The sequence below is a fragment of the Melitaea cinxia genome, chromosome 13, assembly GCF_905220565.1.
Source record: "Melitaea cinxia chromosome 13, ilMelCinx1.1, whole genome shotgun sequence".
NCBI lineage: Eukaryota > Metazoa > Arthropoda > Insecta > Lepidoptera > Nymphalidae > Melitaea > Melitaea cinxia.
The window spans coordinates 16,530,280-16,548,514 of NC_059406.1; the positions used below are offsets into that span (position 1 = coordinate 16,530,280).

The 18,235-nt window shown below is 34.0% G+C and overlaps 1 long non-coding RNA gene across 1 annotated transcript; it reads left to right on the plus strand.

The window, feature by feature from the left end:
- The first annotated feature begins 3,719 nt into the window (after positions 1 to 3,719).
- On the plus strand, positions 3,720 to 16,866 carry LOC123659118. Its single transcript, XR_006743981.1, has 3 exons — positions 3,720 to 3,729; positions 13,047 to 13,055; positions 16,775 to 16,866. It is a non-coding gene; the product is annotated as an uncharacterized LOC123659118 (long non-coding RNA).
- Positions 16,867 to 18,235: the final 1,369 nt, after the last annotated feature.

An 18,235-nucleotide genomic window follows, 5' to 3' on the forward strand; every position in this document is an offset into this window, starting at 1 on the left:
TGTCAAAAAACAATGTACAGTAAACACGGCCAATATTCAGCGATTGACGCGTTGTGATAATATATATAATGAGATAAATATTTATCTACGATTTTCATAAAGCCAATGTCAAATAAATTGCGTGCTTTATATGTGTTAGTGCGTTTTTGGGTTTAAAATGTTTAGCATTCCAAATTGGAATTGCATTGCTAAATTTTTGAGAACTTATACCCATTTGTCTGTTTACTTGTCTGAACACCCACACTTCTAAAAGATTATTGTGTTAGATTTTGGATTTTTGTAAAATCTCGCCTTGATGATATGTTGGATTTTACTCAACTTATATAAATACCCACTTGTAACAAAGAGTATTTATTTCTTAATTGGATTTTATCAAAAACAGCTGATTGATTCAGCCTATAACTTGCTTCATGTAACAGTCTGAATGGTTCCTGCTTTAATGGCTCTCTTTCTTCATGTAGAAGAAGATCGAAGCCTAATCCATGACGTTGTTCCACTGCGTGTTGGCAATAATGTTCCCTACTCATAAGTAAAGATCGCTATGATGTATTTATGATAACAACCCGGATAAACATTCTCAGGGGCATCGTGGGGAGACCGAAAAGGACAGGCATCCTGACCGGAAATTGTATAAATAAAAAATCCATTCCGTTTGGCGCTTACATGGCTAACACACCACCACACCAATACGGTTTGTATATGCCTGTATTTATTTACCCACAATAACTCAAATAAGCGTTTACCGTAAACACGGTTCAAATAACGCGTATTTATTAATCAAATATAAATAAACTGGTGCAATATCACTACAATTTCATATTGTTATATATTAAATAAAAAACCATAATTATAGCGATATAGATTTTAGATTATATCATGCTCTATCATAATGAGAATAATCGCCATTGTTCACTGGCTGTATTGAATTTTTTCATACGAATTGATCCGATTTTTTACGTTTCATCTAATGCATATTTCCTTCATATTTATTGAAATATTTTAATTGGTATTACAACAATGGCTATTGTTCTGTTTGTTGCATTTTATGTGGAACGAGATACGCTTCGAAGTTTATATTTATTTTAATAAAATATATTTATTTTTTATTTGAAATGTTGTTGAAATCAAATAAAATTATGTAGAATCGAAATTAATTCATAGCTAAATTCAGCCTATCGCTAACAGGCAAAATCAGATATAGTTAGATTATTAAAAACGGCCGTAAGGAGATAGATTTTTTTGCAGTTCTGCGAATCCGATTAACTTTTTTTTTATATAACTAGGTCGTCAAACAATTGTACGGCTCATCTGATGGTAAGCGATTACTGTAGCTTATAGACATCTGCAAAGGCATCGCAAGCGCATTGCCGACCCTATCCCCAAGTCCCATAGGAGCTTTGGTCACCTTACTCACCAACAGGAACAAAATACTGCTTGAAACAATATTATTTAGCTGTGGTCTTCTGTAAGATCGACCCCAGTCGAGCTATTCCTGACTTTGAGCAGGAAATTTCCTGCTGTGCACTACCTTAGTTTATCTTTTCGTACAGCCAAATATTTTCGAAATCAAATACAATTCCAATCAATACCACATCAAACAACCAGATCGTGAAACGAAATAATTTATTCAATTTTAACCAAAGCCATAGTTGATTTGTTTGGCGCGTTAAATTAGCGCGTAATGAGATAATTCCAGCGCGATACGAATGAATCGACATTAGGGAAAATGTTGAATTATTGGTGCTTCGTTCCCGACATCGCAATATGTTGGGCCGGAGTTATGACACGCTTGCACTGATTTATAATCAGGTATCGAATTCGTGCATTATTTGGAAATGGTTTTATTTATTGGTTATGGTAGAGCGTATTAAATTATATATGGTATGGTATGATTATCTCGTTATTATATTCAGTATAGTTTTGATAGAGAAATGAAGCTGTAGTGTATGTGCCAATGCCGATATTATAGAAATACAAGGTATATATATAAGTAAATAAATATCTTATAACATCCACACGGTCGTCTGTTCCTATGGTAAGCAACTTAATGCTTGTATTACAGGTAACAGCCGACTGTTATAACTATATATATACATTACATTACATTACAGCCTATACAGTCCACTGCTGGACATAGGCCTCCACAAGTTTACGCCAAAAATAACGTGAACTCATGTGTTTTGCCCATAGTCACCACGCTGGGCAGGCGGGTTGGTGACCGCAGTACTGGCTTTGTCGCACCGAAGACGCTGCTGCCCGTCTTCGGCCTGTGTATTTCAAAGCCAGCAGTTGGATGGTTATCCCGCCATCGGTCGGCTTCTTAAGTTCCAAGGTGGTTGTGGAACCTTGTTATCCCTTAATCGCCTCTTACGATACCCACGGGAAGAGAGGGGGTGGCTAAATTCTTTAGTGCCGTAGCCACACAGCACTACTATATATATATATATATACAGAAATACAATATTTCTCGACGCGTAATAATGATCGTGGCTCTTGATGGAGGAAGTATTCGTCAATCAGCGGTCACGTAACTCGAAGATTGTGTCAGACATTATTTTCCTATAACGAGATAAAGTACTTAGTGGGCTATCCAGCTTAGTTAATAATATCTTCTGACTTTAATTAAATTTCATTAAAAAAACACAATCCAAACTTCATGTTTCATAAAATAATATAAAACGATGAAGTAAACAAGAAAACGAAGATTATTATAGTGAGAGATTTTCAAATGTAGCAAACAATTAATTTCAGATACATCCAAGCGAGTGTCGGACAGCTGAGCCGAACAAAACCTTTCGCTGTTTCAAGATCTTCATTGTTGCATAGTCTAGAGTCAGCTCCATCACGTCTCACAATATTACAAAGTACATCGTCCCATATTTTTGAAAAGCTCCTAGGATTAATATTCATATATAATCCTAGAAGCAAGCCAAGCCAAGTTTTATTCCCAAAACACACGGGATTTTAGTAGGGCACATAAAATTCCCCAAGTAAATGGGGGGAACTTGGCGAGGCCTATGTCCAGCAGTGGACTGCGATAGGCTGAAGTGTACTTAAAATTCAACGGCCATATCTGATTTGTATTTATGGCCTGACCAAGATCAACTTTTATTTATTATATTTTATTATTATTATTGATTATGTGATAAATTCACAATAGTTGTTGGTTCGATCATTTGTATTTCTCTTCTGTCTATTTTTCTCTTGTAAGTTATATTTAAAGTTACCCATTGAGGTCACGATTTAACAATCCATGCCATCATCAGTAGATTTCTTAGTAAATTGTTTTCTTCTAACACAAGTCACTGCTACGTCACGCTTACATCGTTTGCTCAATCATCGGGTCATAAAAAGTCTAATAATAACCCAACACGTGACTTGCACGGAAATCCTGTAACGAACGCTCCTAATTGAGTGCAAAACTTTTTATGCTATTGTAATCTTAATGGCCAATAAAACGCTTATATTATTTAAATTTACGTGCTTCATACACTGAGTTATTCTGATTAAGTAATTTATTGTAACAATTTGTTAAATTTAGATGATATCTTTGAAGTGATACTTTTTTACGCATGCTTGCCTCGGGGAGTAAGCTAGTAGATGTTTGACGAGAGCGATACAAAAAGTGTGATCGGGCGAGGTAAAAGAGCAAGAGTACACATTTTCTTTCTCTCTTTCTCTCGTAGGCCCATAGTGCAGGCCTATTGCTAAAGAAGTTTTATTTCAATCGTTTGGTGTAACGCGCGCTCGTTTTTTTTTCTTAATTTGAATATCTACATTTCCATTTAATCAAAGATTAGTTCTTGCAAAGTCTCCAAATTCAGTTGACGTTAATAATTCATTTTTATATCTTAGAGCGTTGCTACGAATTCCTTCTAGATCAAATTTAGGTGAATTCAAAAACCATTTTGTCTTCAACAATTTCCATTCTCAACTGTGATGTAAATTATAAAATTAGTAAATTTTATAGAATTTTCAGTTTCATTAAGGATAAAATGCATGGAAATAAATAAGCTGCATTGTTTTTATAAGTTGTGTCAAGTTGCAAGATCCAATTGTCTCTTAGGATAATAACTTCCAATACCATATTTTCTCCGATCAGCACTTTCTGATTATGCTTGATTGTACTTCTGATAGTTTCTCGATTCTGCGACTTCGTCTTGATTGTTGTTATCGTTTCGAACGAATTTTACAAATAAATTAATTTATAAAGTATGTTACGTACGATAATTATATTTTAGTTTTGTATGCTATGTTCTGGAAACTTGTAAAAATTTAAAGTTTTCAGGATTTTAAAATTTAAGATTTGGTATGAATAAAACTCGTGATAATATTGTGATAAAGGATTATTTAAATAACGAAATGGCGTCATTAATTTTAATTTTTAGTGAATTGATTTTCAGGATTTGTTAGTGACCTCATTACTATTTATTTTCAGTAACTTTCTATGTCAATAATATACTTATTGACTTAGTTCAAGTTCGCGAATTTTTTGAATAACTTGTCAGTAAATATATGGCTAAGAAGGTAGTCTTTTTCGAGACTTCAATAATTTTGACTGATTTTCTATAGTATGTAGCATTTTCGACGATTTTTTTATAAAATATATTTATGTATTTATATTTTATAAAAAAATGGGTGTCTGTAAAGTTAGTTTACGGATGATAGTTTAACGTGACAATATCATAACAAAACATCTCCTCGGACGCACAGGCTTATCGAGTGGAGAGGGATATATGAGGCGCAAGCGTTTAATTAGCGTAACAGGACAATGAGCGTAATGGGGCAATGAGTCATCCTCTTTCGTGTATGCAGCCAGCGTTCGTCGATTTATTAGACGTTGTCACGTTAAAAAAAATTGACTTCGCTAGAAGAATTATAAGTTGGTGAACCGGTTGGTTTTAATTGGATTGAAGTGTATTAGAAATTTGTAAAATATAAAACTTTCAAATTCAGTACATTTAACAACGCTGACATATTTGAAATGACAACGTATCGCCTGATAATTTAAGAGGAGAGGAGAAACAAGGAAATGTGTAATCACAAAAAGCCACGTTGGATTATTTATTTATAATATAATTACCTATGTAATTTATAAATGTCGAAGTACATCGACGATATTAAATCCGTCGTGTCTATTAACAATGCAAATACTGTAGCTCGGCTAGCTCCGTAAATGCACTGAGTTAGCCACCAGATTTATATTACAGCTGATATGAACGATAATCTACCTTAAGACAGTAGCATAAGAGTTAATTATGTGAATTAAAAACTTGGGCAGTTTATCCGGCATTGTTTGCAAATCCAAACTTATGCAGCGGCGTGTTTACAAGGATCGTTTGTTGCCGTCTTAATGCTGGTAGTTTAAATTGTCTTCTGATTTTGTTTGTTATTCGTTTGTATTGCTTTCTTGTTGGCGAGATTAATGTTTATTGCCTTACTGGTTCTACGGGGAATGTTCTAAATCTTAGTATTCAACGCATTGGTAGCGAAGTTGTGATCTAAAAAGTGGTACTTGTCTGGTGATTTTTCTTTAATTGAATAAAGTTATGATGACTACTTTTTGACTAATAATTACTTGTCAATGTATTTGTTAGTCCGTTTTATTTTTGGAGCAATCACAATTTTCTTATGTATAAATGATACAAGATGAATGTATAAAACAGAACAATAACGTATAAGTATTGTAGAATATTTATAAATTGAAAGAACTTGTAAATCTTCCAATGCAAGGCAAACGCTGTCCCCTATATAGCAGAAGGGCTGTACTGCTCCACTGCGTTTTGGCGGATAATTTTCCTGCCGAGACGATCGTTATCAGGTGTTTAGGACAGCAGCCGAGGCTGAAAGCTTTACGTTCCCTTCGTGATGAGTCCCTCTCAAGGGTAAACACAAACCAAGAATTAAATATTTGCATAATATGACACCTTATCCTGAACTGAACTTTCTACGGTGTCAATGGAACTTTTCACCACACAATCAAAGTTGAATAAAGTCTATACTTATATTATTTTTACAAATTGCATTAGTAGTAGCATTATAATGAAGAAGTAGCAAAAAATCAGTATAATCAATAATCGCTAGTGATTATACCAAACTTATGTCAATGACCAGGAAAATATTTTTCACCTAGTAACTTGGGTTGTTTGGGAGAAATGGCTAAATAGCCATAAGTCCGCCCATCGTACACAGCCTTCAATTATCTTAAACTATGTTTAATGCGTATCATGTAGTTGTTCCTTCTCCTACATGGGGAGAGAGGCCTATGCCCAGTAGTGCGATATAACAGGCTGAAGCGATGTAGTTGTGGTCTATAGTAAAGTATATTTTTTTATAAAAAATAGGTCGTCAACAAGCGCACAGATCACCTCATGGTAAGTGATTACCGTGGCATAAATACGCCAGCAACACCAGAAACATCGCAAGCTTGTCTCCGTCCCTCCCCGTCCCCGTCCCCGGCCCGAGGAGCTCGGGTCACCTTACTCACCATAGGAACCCAACACTGCTTGATAGCAGTATTGTTTAGCTGTGGTCTTCTGTAAGGTCAAGGTACTTCTCCAGTTAGGTTGCTTCAGATTTTGAGCAGAATATTTCCTGCTGTGCCCCATATAAAATGACATTAAACGGATAGCGCTCATCATTACAGCCTATAACAGTCCACTGCTGGACATAGGCCTCCACAAGTTGACGCCAAAAATAACGTGAACTCATGTGTTTTGCCCATAGTCACCACGCTGGGCAGGCGGGTTGGTGACCGCAGTACTGGCTTTGTCGCACCGAAGACGCTGCTGCCCGTCTTCGGCCTGTGTATTTCAAAGCCAGCAGTTGGATGGTTATCCCGCCATCGGTCGGCTTCTTAAGTTCCAAGGTGGTTGTGGAATCTTGTTATCCCTTAGTCGCCTCTTACGACACCCACGGGAAGAGAGGGGGTGGCTAAATTCTTTAGTGCCGTAGCCACACAGCTTAGGATACACACACACACAGGAGGCACACAGCACAGGATAGCGCTCAGTTTAATTTTAATAAAAAGTTTTGACACTTACTAGCTCATCCTAATATAACATTGTTGGCACTGATCCTAAACTAAGGTAGATAAAGCATTACGGGTGAGGTAGCCAATGAGGCGTTAAGTTTAACCGTACCGTCGTCGGATTTATTTGCCATTCCAAAACCACGTAAAACAGTAGGTAGGGTAATGAACAAGAGCTTCTAAGTCATTACCTATTTACGGACAAGTTTATTACGTGGCTGGAAAGCTATTTATATCCTTGCGATACGATATTTTACAAACTCGAAAGTCGTTTTGTAAAATTTAAGTGGATTTATTATTATGATTTTTTTATTACTATTTTTTTTTTACTATTTTTTTTTACTAAATAAGTATTTTTTGTTCTTTCTTTGTGGTATTTTTTCCTCTCGGCCATACTAGGGTCCATTAGGTTGTGTAATTTGTTGTAATATTAAATAAAGCCGATGACATAATACATAGGCAACGACTACCACGATATTAGCGCAAAATAAAATTGTCTGGAATAGGTTGTCTGGAAGAAATGACTAATTAGCCATAAGTCCGTCCATTGTACTTCACTGTCTGTAACTATCTTTATGCTTTTTTGTAATATATTTGTGGTGTACAATAAAGTATAAATAAATAAAAAAAAATAAAATTGATTGTCATCAAAGTTGGTTTACGGACGATAGTTTAACGTGACAACGTCATAACAAAACATCTCCTCGGACCTCTTTTGCAATTAAGTCATTAATCGAGATTGAGTAAGGTTATATTGTGCATACAACTAAAAGTTAAGCTATTTATAAGTAGAGAGGAATCGCTACCAGTTGTGTCGTACACGTGTCGTGAGGTCTCAAACGCCTCTCTCTATCCCATGGCCGGACGTCTCGGTTATTTCACGCTACATAAACATTTGATTTGGTGCGGGATCCGCTTGATATTTTTAACATTTTACCACTTTGTATGCGAGTCCCATAACTTTGTAAAACGGAAACGAATTATGCTTAATCTTCATGATGCGTAGCTTTGACTTCGTTCTTTTGTTATATTTCTGAATCATATTTCTGTCTTTATGACTTTTCAGTAAATATTTTGTTCGTTATGTATGCAAATGTTGTTTTTTTTGAAGTTAATATATGTGTAATTATATCTTTGTGATTTTGGTCAGATACAAACAGTTTGGAGCAATGGCAAGGGATGTTATGTTGATTTACTTTAAGTAATTTTTGACGCCATAATAAACAATTATACAACATATAATTATGCGCAATGTGAAATATTGATTTACAGCCTACGATTTAATTTATGACTAATGAAATATACAAATAATTTATTTCTCTCGATACGATACAATTCAGCCTGTAGCACCCCTCTGCTGGGCATATGCCTCTTTCTCCATGTAGGAAAAGGATTGGAGTTTAATCCATCACGCTGCTCCACTGCGTGTTGGCGGATATCCTCCCTACTATGAGTGACGATCGCTATTAAGTATTTATAATAACAACTGGGTGTCGGTCCCGGCTATAGTTATAAATACCTTAACGTGATCTCCGAGGCTCGGTGGGGACACTCACAAGGACAGACATCCAAACCCAAAAAGAAATGTTTATGCAAATACAAATATATGTCCCAAACGTGAATCGAACCCGCAAATCTTCGGTTTTCTACATGTTACAACATGTTACACGAGCTTATTAGTTGCGGCGCTTACATTTAGAATAATATATTGATTTTTGTCGCTATGTCTTAGAATATAATTTCATCAATAACTAATTTTATCAAGTAATTTCGTTATGAATGTTATAAATTTTTATGACAATGAAGTGATGAATGATGGGTAGAAACAATATTCATACCGACTTTTAGATTTTTTTATACAATTAGGTCGGCAAACAAGCGTACGGCTCACCATTAAGCAAATACCGTAGTCTATAGACGCCTGCAACACTGCAAGTATTTTTTTTTTTTTTTTTTTTTTAGTTATGTGATATATCCACAGGCTTATTATGCCCGTGCTTTTGTTATTCCATAAATTGTTATTATTATTTTTTTTTTTAACATGCATCGGTACTTCACCGCAACTTAGAATCTAGAAGCCTTAATAACTAGTCTTAAAATTTCAAATTTCTAAAAGTCGACGCGAGTCCACTGACCAAGACTATTCTACATATTGCTTATTTTATATTCTTATATACTAATTATTTTTATTATATTTACACTTATTTGCTAACTACAATATATGAACACTTATTTTCTAACTACAATATATGTACACTTATTTGCTACTTACAATGTACACTTAACCTATGTTATTGTTAGTAGTTAGGTACTTTTTTTTTTTTTTTTTTTTGTGGTTAGGAATCGTTTTGTCTATTTATTTTGTAATTTCTTTTTTTTTTTTTTTTTTAATTTTTATTAATATATTATATGACTAATCCTATCTTATTAAGTAAATATATAAAGCCTTATCATTACAATTACATTATCCTATTCCTATACTATTACATTCAATTTTATTATTTATATTACTTACTTTACACTTTTATCTACGCATAATTTATACTTACAATACAATAATGTCTTCACACCTCTACATTTTTCAACATTTTGAGCACATTCTCAATGACGGCAGCATCTCTATGGTGAATGGCCATCTTGAGACTATGCTCAAGGATTTTCTTGTCCGTCATCTCCGCTGCCCTCGCCACAAAGCGACCAATTGCGTCGTCACGGTCGTCGGTGTAATAGACACAGGTGTTGGTGTGTCTAGTCACCGCGACTACAGCGTGCGAAACGCTGTCGTGGATACACTGCAAGTATTTAAAGCGCAGTGCCGACTCTGCCCCCAATACCACCCAGGAGCTCTGGTCCCTTTACTTATCAGCGGAATACAACGCTGTTTGAAATCAGTATAATTTAGCTGTGATCTTCTGTAAGGTCGAGCAGTCGGGCTGCTCCAGATTTGGAGCAGAATATTTAATGTACTGCAAATAATGGATATTAAGACGTTACAAAAATAATTCGATTATTAAATTAAAAGTATAGCTTAAAATTACGGTATTATTAATCATTCAAAAATATCAGATATTTTAAATGTCAAATTAGGTACAGAATAAAAAATTACTTATAACTAAAATCGAATTGCAACAATGACAATTATTCTTTGTAAAATAAACAATAAACTCAGAACAATTGTTGATTTGTAAAAGATACGATTCATAACGATAATTCGAAAGTAATTAAAGAAACCTCGAAAGATCAAAAAATATATATATAATGAACTCAGGAATTAATCAACTTTTTCCCATTAGTATTCCAGTCACTTAAAATTTTGTAATTCCGACTTAGATGATATTCCTGCTTTCTTTAATCTCTTGAATAATTTGATTTACAACATCTCATTCCCTCGGGATCACTTTGAGTTGTAAGTTCTTAACCAGATTTTGTTTTAGTAACGTTTTGGTGTCCTGAAATCGAGGGTATATTAAGCTTGACGTTTGCGCACACAGCTTGCAACTACAATATTTGTATATATCATACCTACAGATCCTTAAAGCGGTCTGGGCGTTTGTGTTTCTCTTGTGTAATTTCAGATTCTTGACACAAGGCTGTTTGGGTCCATTACGAGGATTATGTTTTTTGATGGGAGTAAAATGTCCATTTATTTTCTATAAGAAGGCTTGTTTGTTTGTTTTGACGTGGTGAATAAATGAAGTAGGGAACAGCAAATGAGCTTAACTAAAAATCTGGAGCAGCCCGACTGGAGAAGTACTTAGATCTTACAGAAGATCGCAGCTAAACAATACTGCTTTTAAGCCAAAAAATGGGACAACATCATTTAAGCCATATCAGACTAATCAATAATTTCCATATCTTTGCTCATATTATCCATGCCACGCTAATATTTTTTTATTAATGATTACAATTTCAATCGATTTCCTAAAATTTTTAAACTATCATTTTAAATCGCTTATCCTTTGATAATTTTAATCTCACCATTTCAAAGCACTAAAGTTTCAAACATATTCTCTTATTTATATCATAAAAGTCATTGCAATAGTAATCTATACAAATAAATAAAATTGGATTGTCTGTTTGTAATATTAAAATAGCAGCTTTTTACTAGTTGCTTATGCACACGGTACATATGTATACCAAAATAACATTTTTTTTACCTTTTCCAAAGGTTTGTTCCGGCTAATCTCTGAAACGGCTGTAGCGATTTTAATAGGACTTTCACTGGCAGATAGCTGACATAATAAGGCGTAACTTAGACTACTTTTATTTTAGAAATTTATTTATTTTATAACTCTGCGAGCTAATCAAAAACTTTTTTTTAAATTCCACGCGGACGAAGTCGCTGGCACAGCGAGTCATATATATGATACAAGCCTCTAGCGAGCGTGTCTCTCTTTAAAACGCGCAAGACTAAAATTACATTATCATATTTATAAGATAATATTTCATCCAATTTTGGCGTTCTTTGCTCGCAATTATATTATTAAAACTATCTAGTTTCAGAATATAAATATTTTTATGGGTTTCTCAGCTAATTTTTTTACTTACATCAAATCAAATTTTAAAATTAAATTTATTTAACGGCCAGCAACTTGTTTAATTGTGGAAGGGAGCTATTCATTACACAAATTAAATCAAACCTTCGCTACAATATTGTATATATTTGATGAATATTTTATATAATAAAATAATAAATATCTGTAACAATAATTTAGTTGGTACGTAATAATGAAGAAATAATGCACCAAGTTTTATTATCTAGCACTATGTGTGTGTCTCTGTGTTTTTGTGAATAAGAGAATCACGTGAATTTTAATTGTATGACATTGACGTCGTCGTTATATTTTAATACTAGCTGACCCGGCGAACTTCGTATCGCCTAACACAAACTTTATCGTATGGTATTAAAGTTCGAATTGACTTTTAAGTATTATCACAAATCTTTTGTATGGGAGTATAGAAAAGTGTTGTTTTTAGACTTTTTCAGGAAATTTAAAATTTTTTTTTTTAGAATTTTTCTCTCCGTAAGAACCATCCTCGTACTTCAAGGAATATTTTAAAAAAAGAATTAGCGAAATCGGTCCAACCGTTCTCGAGTTTTGCGCTTAGCAACACATTCAGCGACTCATTTTTATATTATAGATTTGATATGGTGAGGTCTATAACTTGGTTGAGGTCTATAAGGTGTATAACTTGTACAAATATAAATAAAGCTGTGTGTAGTGTGTGTGTACCTCAGTTAGGCTATAGCTAATTTTTTTCCTCAAATTAATGCGTGTGGAACCGCGGGAAACAGCTTTTATTATATTGTAACGTAAATAGAGGTACCGTATCTATACAGAACATTATTTATACATACAAAAGATGATTTAAAATATTTCAAAAACCGAAAAACTATGAGAACTGGAAGAAATCGCTATTAAGCAATAAGATCGCCTTTGTACATCTTGTATTGTATCTTTCTTTATATGTGTCTGTTTTGGTGTACATTTAGAATAAATAATTAAAAAATAATAATTAAAAAAAAAAACAATAAACCCGCCTGCGTGAAGAACAACTAATAGAAAATCAACTGAAAAAGCTGGAACAAGATAAAAATTCAATATGCACACAAAGTCAGCGAAATAAATAGAAACAGTATCAAACATTTTGTGCTGTACATTTAAAATATATTAATACGGTAGTCCTCCGAAACTTTATGGAACGTCGTACATAACATGCAGTCGGAGACATGCACAAAGAGAGAATGATTTGACTTATCCTTCAATTTCATGCCTCCGACTGCATATTATCTATGACGTTGCATAAAGTTTCGAAGGACTACCTTATTAATATATTTTAAATGTACAGCAAAAAATGTTTGATACTGTTTCTATTTATTTCGCTGACTTTGTGTGCATATTGAATTTTTATCTTGTTCCAGCTTTTTCAGTTGATTTTCTATTAGTTGTTCTTCACGCAGGCGGGTTTTTTGTTTTTTTTTTAATTATTATTTTATTTATGTCTTTTTAGTCAGACAAATTACGTAATCGGTTCAATTAATTAAAACAGTTTACATCATGTGGTTGATTAAGTAAATTTTTAGGGTCAAGAGAACTGATAGCAAGCCCGGAGAAAGATCTCACTCTGCTCAAAGCAACGTAAGCCTGACCTTTAGCAAATAGGTGACTGCTTAAATCAACAACTATTAGTTTTAATATAATGAAATTATTATTAAAATTATTTGTTTGTATTTGGTATTATGTATTTGTTATTAATTTTATTAATGTAATTGTAAATTGGTGTGACATTTATTAATTTTTATTTGTAATTTTAATTGTATGTTTTTTTTTAACCATTGTATTTTATTTGAAAGGCTACACCCCGAAGTTGATCGTCGCCTAGGAGGCGAGTTTGACATGGCATAGGCGTGCGAAAGAGCAAAGTCCACATTTTTTAAACTTTAATATTGTATTTCTGTCTTAGTATTATGGTAATAATAATCATGATATACCTTTTTAAAATCCTTGTATTGTGCCCTTCAATTTGATACCCATATTGTAGTATTCGAGAAAAAAAAATTTTTTTTCATTAAATACAATGGCTTCGCACAGCCGCCATGTTTGATTTTTTTTAATGTCACCTATCTAAGAACACTTGGGCAGCAAAGACGAACCTAACGATACCTCAGTTATGTAAATCCGTTTAGTGGTTCTGGAAATATGAGGTAGTAAAGAATATTACATACATACATACATACATACAAGATACGCGCGAAAAACATAACCCTCCCTTGGCAGTCGGGTAATAAATATTAAATCCATTCAATTTTGTTACCAAAACTATCACTAGAATATAAGCATTTTTAAAATATATCAAAGCCTATTTTCTTGAGAAAATATTTCACGTTTTGTCTTGCATGATCTCAGAAAAATTAATAATATTTTATGCCGATATTACACTAATATAATGTTACTATAGATGAAAATAAATAAACATTTTCCTAAAAAAATCCTAAACTACCCATTACAGGATGTATTTGTCACTTCAGCGGCCGAAATGTCCCCGAAGGACTCGGAATCGATTCTATGAGAAAAAACTATATTGCCGTTATTATGGGGAGATAGAGAATGAATTATCTATAAAGATAAAATAGACGGCCATTGCCTTCCCATATAAGACAATTTTCTTTGTTAGCGTTTTCGCGAAAAAAAATGTAGCCTTTATTTAATATTGTTGGATTATTTTTCTTCGTTCGCTTTTATCACTATATATATATGTTATCTTTAGTATAAAAAACAAGAGTTTATTAAAAAAATTATAAATTATACTTTTGACGACACGTTAGTGCAGCGGTCACACTGGTTGTTGTACTGGCGATGGCGGATTCAGTCCCCGCTCAAGACAGACATTTGTATCGGTCACATAGATGTTTGTTGATGTCTGGGCGTTTCTGCTTGTGGATTGTGTGTTTCCGGAGCCCCGAAACCGGAGAAAATCCTACTGGGGGCAGTTGCGTGTGAAGCATTTGTTTATTTGTTTATTATCATTTTGTAAATTAATAACTGTTGTTATGAGCTTACAGAGAAAGTACAGGTTATTAAAAACAATAAAACCAAAATAATTGAATAATTATTTTATTAAACACGACAATTTCCTAAAAATAAGATGATTTGAAGAAAAAAAAAAGGATTTGAGTTCTAAAGCTTAAGTCTATATTTCTTGGTTTGGTTCAGTTTCGCATTATTTCAAGACATAGTTATGTCTTGTATGTGTATGTGTTTCCTGCTGTGCCACCTGATACCTCAGTTTCCGGACCTCAGTTCACGAAAGAAAATTAAAATTTAAGTAGAGATTAAACTAATTTAATCACAAGAATTTCATACAATTCTTGCGATTAAATTAGTTTAATCACTACTTAAATTTTAATTTCTTTTCGTGCAACTCGGCATAAGGCTGTAACGTCCCACTGCTGGGCATAGCCCTCTTTCTCCATACAGAAGAAGGGCCGAAACCTAATCTACCAAGCTACTCCAATGCTGATTGGCAGAGATTACAGCGCATTATTAAAACAATAAATGGTACAATTTAACATAATAAAACATACATTTCATCCAATCAAAATGAAAATCAAAAACAGCTTTATTCAAATAGGATCCAAGAGCACCTTCGAATCGTCATTTTACAAATTAAGACTTTAAAAATTATTATATATGTAGAAGTAAAGCTACCACCAATTGGGAATGTAGATTCTGCAGAGAAGATAAGAATAAAGAAGAGAAGAATGCTAGTAATGAGACCACTATAATCTGTTTACATAACAATCCAATGTTCAATGACATTAGTATGTTTGTACGTAGCAGTGTAGTTGTCTTTATTTCTCTTTTAGAGTAAGTTAGTTCGCCCGGGGCGAGTGTGGAGCGTCATAGCTCCCTAGGGAACAACTGGCGAGTACAAGTCGGATTTGTAAACCTTAAACGCTTTACGAGTGCTAACTGTTATTACAACTTGAGAAATAAACTCGGGCTTAATAAACGCTTTCTGTTTGTAACTAAATGCAAAATCTGGAGACTTGTGCGCTTTGAATTTGAATAGATGAAGGAAATTCAGAAATTTTAAAAGTTTAGAAAAATATTAACTGCTTTATTTTCTACTTGTTTTGATACTGTTACAAAAAATCTTGTTTTTCGTAGTCCAAAGTAAAAAATAAATGTACTCAAAATAATATATATATATATATATATATATATATATATATATATATATATATTACTAGCTGACTCGGCAAACGTTGTCTTCCCGCTAAACGCTATTTAAAAATAGGGCTTGTTGTTAGAAAAGTGGAAAATTAAGGGTTATATGTATTTTTCAGCGCCAAATCATAATAAAATAAAAAATTAATAATTTATCTAAAAATTAAAAAAAAATTAGGGTGGACTACCCTTAACATTTAGGGGGATGAAAATAGATCTTGTTCGATTCTGAGACCTACCCAATATCCAGACAAAATTTCATGAGAATCGGTCAAGCCGTTTCGGAGGAGTTTAACTACAAACACCGCGACACGAGAATTTTATATATTAGATATCCCTTGTAAGTCAAAATAATCATATAAACATAAAAAAATTATAAATATCAATGCTATAAGTAGAGGCATTGTTGTATTTATGACCTTTGTTATAAGATCATGAAGGACGACTGAGGTGGCGTAATTCCAAACGAAATGATATATGACCTCGTAATCGTAAACCTTCATTTAGTGTTAATTGCTTCCTAAATGTTTTACAAGACAATAAGATAAAGACTTTATCTTTAATGTTTATATTCTTTCTTTCTCTCTATTTAGTTCTCGCAATCCATCGCTGGAGATAGGAATCCCAGTTAGCGCTTAGCTTCCCGATTATCTGCCATTCTCATCCAATCGAGTGACGTAAGATGACAGACACTGAGTTTGCCGAAACGCGGTATCCGCTCCAGAACACGTCTGTTTTATCGGTTATTGGTCCTTTTTTTACGCTGGAAAATGCATTTACGCACTGGCCCCGTCACCCGAAGGGGACGAGAGTGTGAGGCTCCAGGCGGAACGTGCAATACCAGACTACTCACTAAAAACCAGCGGTGCCCTCATCGTCGTTGTGGGACGCCACGGGATTGCTAAGGCACGCAACTGTGACATCGGCTATTGGTCCTGACTTCTCACAGCCGTGATATTTAGATGTCACAGCGATTGAATAAGAAAAACAGGCGATAAACGTAAAACATAAGAAAAAGAAAACGAGTGTGCTTTAGACTACAGGACAGAAGTTCAACTTCTTTAGCTTCATCTTACTTATATCTCCTTCTCAACTTCCATTTGCCTCGCCATACTTTTCGTAACACTCTCGTCACGCATTCACCAGCTTACTCCCCAAATCAAGAGTGTGTCAAGAAGTTTTGCTTCAAATCAATAATTTTTGTTTGCAATTCACACACGGCAGAAGTGAGACTTCTGAAAAGTCGTAGGAAGGTAGGCGGTTGCGATTTATTCTATCGACGATGATGACGGTCTCGTGAACAAGATCGTAAGCGCTATGCAACATGCGTCGCTTGCGCGTTTTTAGTAGTAATGTATTCTATCTCATTCTCTTCCATACATTTATGTTTCCTTCTTTATTGTGACGAATTTTCGTTTCTTCGAATTTCAAATCAAAGTGATTGTAATGAAGTTTCAGATCATTTTTTTACGTTTTAGACGAATAGAAGTGTGCCAGTTATTATTGAATAATAATAACAGAACCAGAGCCATTAACAATACAAATATACAAATAAATATTTTGTTCTAAAATATTTAGTAATAATTAGTTTTGTTTGATGCTCAATATCAATATAATTATGTAGTAGGAGAGCCGAACTAAACGAACTTCACCTATGGAAATTATTTTAGTACTAGCTTCTGTCTGCGACTTCGTCCGTATGGAATAGGAACAATTCTGTCATACATGACTTTTGCAAAACTTTTACTGGTTACGCAGGGCACGCAGCGGAAGCTCTCAAAAAGAAAAACAAATCCGATTTTGAAACATTCTTCATTGATGCTCCGCTCCTATTGGTCATAGCGTTATGATATATAGCCTATAACCTTTCTCGATAAATAAACAGTGAAAGAATTTTTCAAATCGGACCAGTAGTTGCTGAGATTAGCGCGTTCAAACAAACAAACAAACTCTTCAGCTTTATAATATTAGTATAGATAGAGGAAAAACAATCGCGAAAGTGTTGGCTGAAAAATACCTGGCCACGCCATATTATGTTCAAAACTGAAAAACTTGTACGATTTTATTTTTGTGTTATCCACACATTAGGAATTCTAAACATTTTTGAATATCATATCAAAAATAAAATCGTACATATTAAAAATAGCATGGTGTCGTCTCCTGTCACAGATTTTCATTGTAATATGAAACTTTGAATAGTTACGGGTTTCTGTAAGGAACTCGTTATAGACGGCGCCACGGTTCGCTTAAAGCGAATATAAAATTATCATATAAAAAATTTCGATCTAGCGGGTACATCGTTCCATAGCTTAATTGGCTAGAGCGCCGACACGGTCAGTCGGAGACGCGGGTTCGAACCCCGCTGGAGTGGTCAATTTTTGATATGATATTCAAAAATGTACTGAAAAACTTATTGAAGTGAAAACTTCCATTAGAAACATAAATATCTTTAACACACACACACTCAAACACA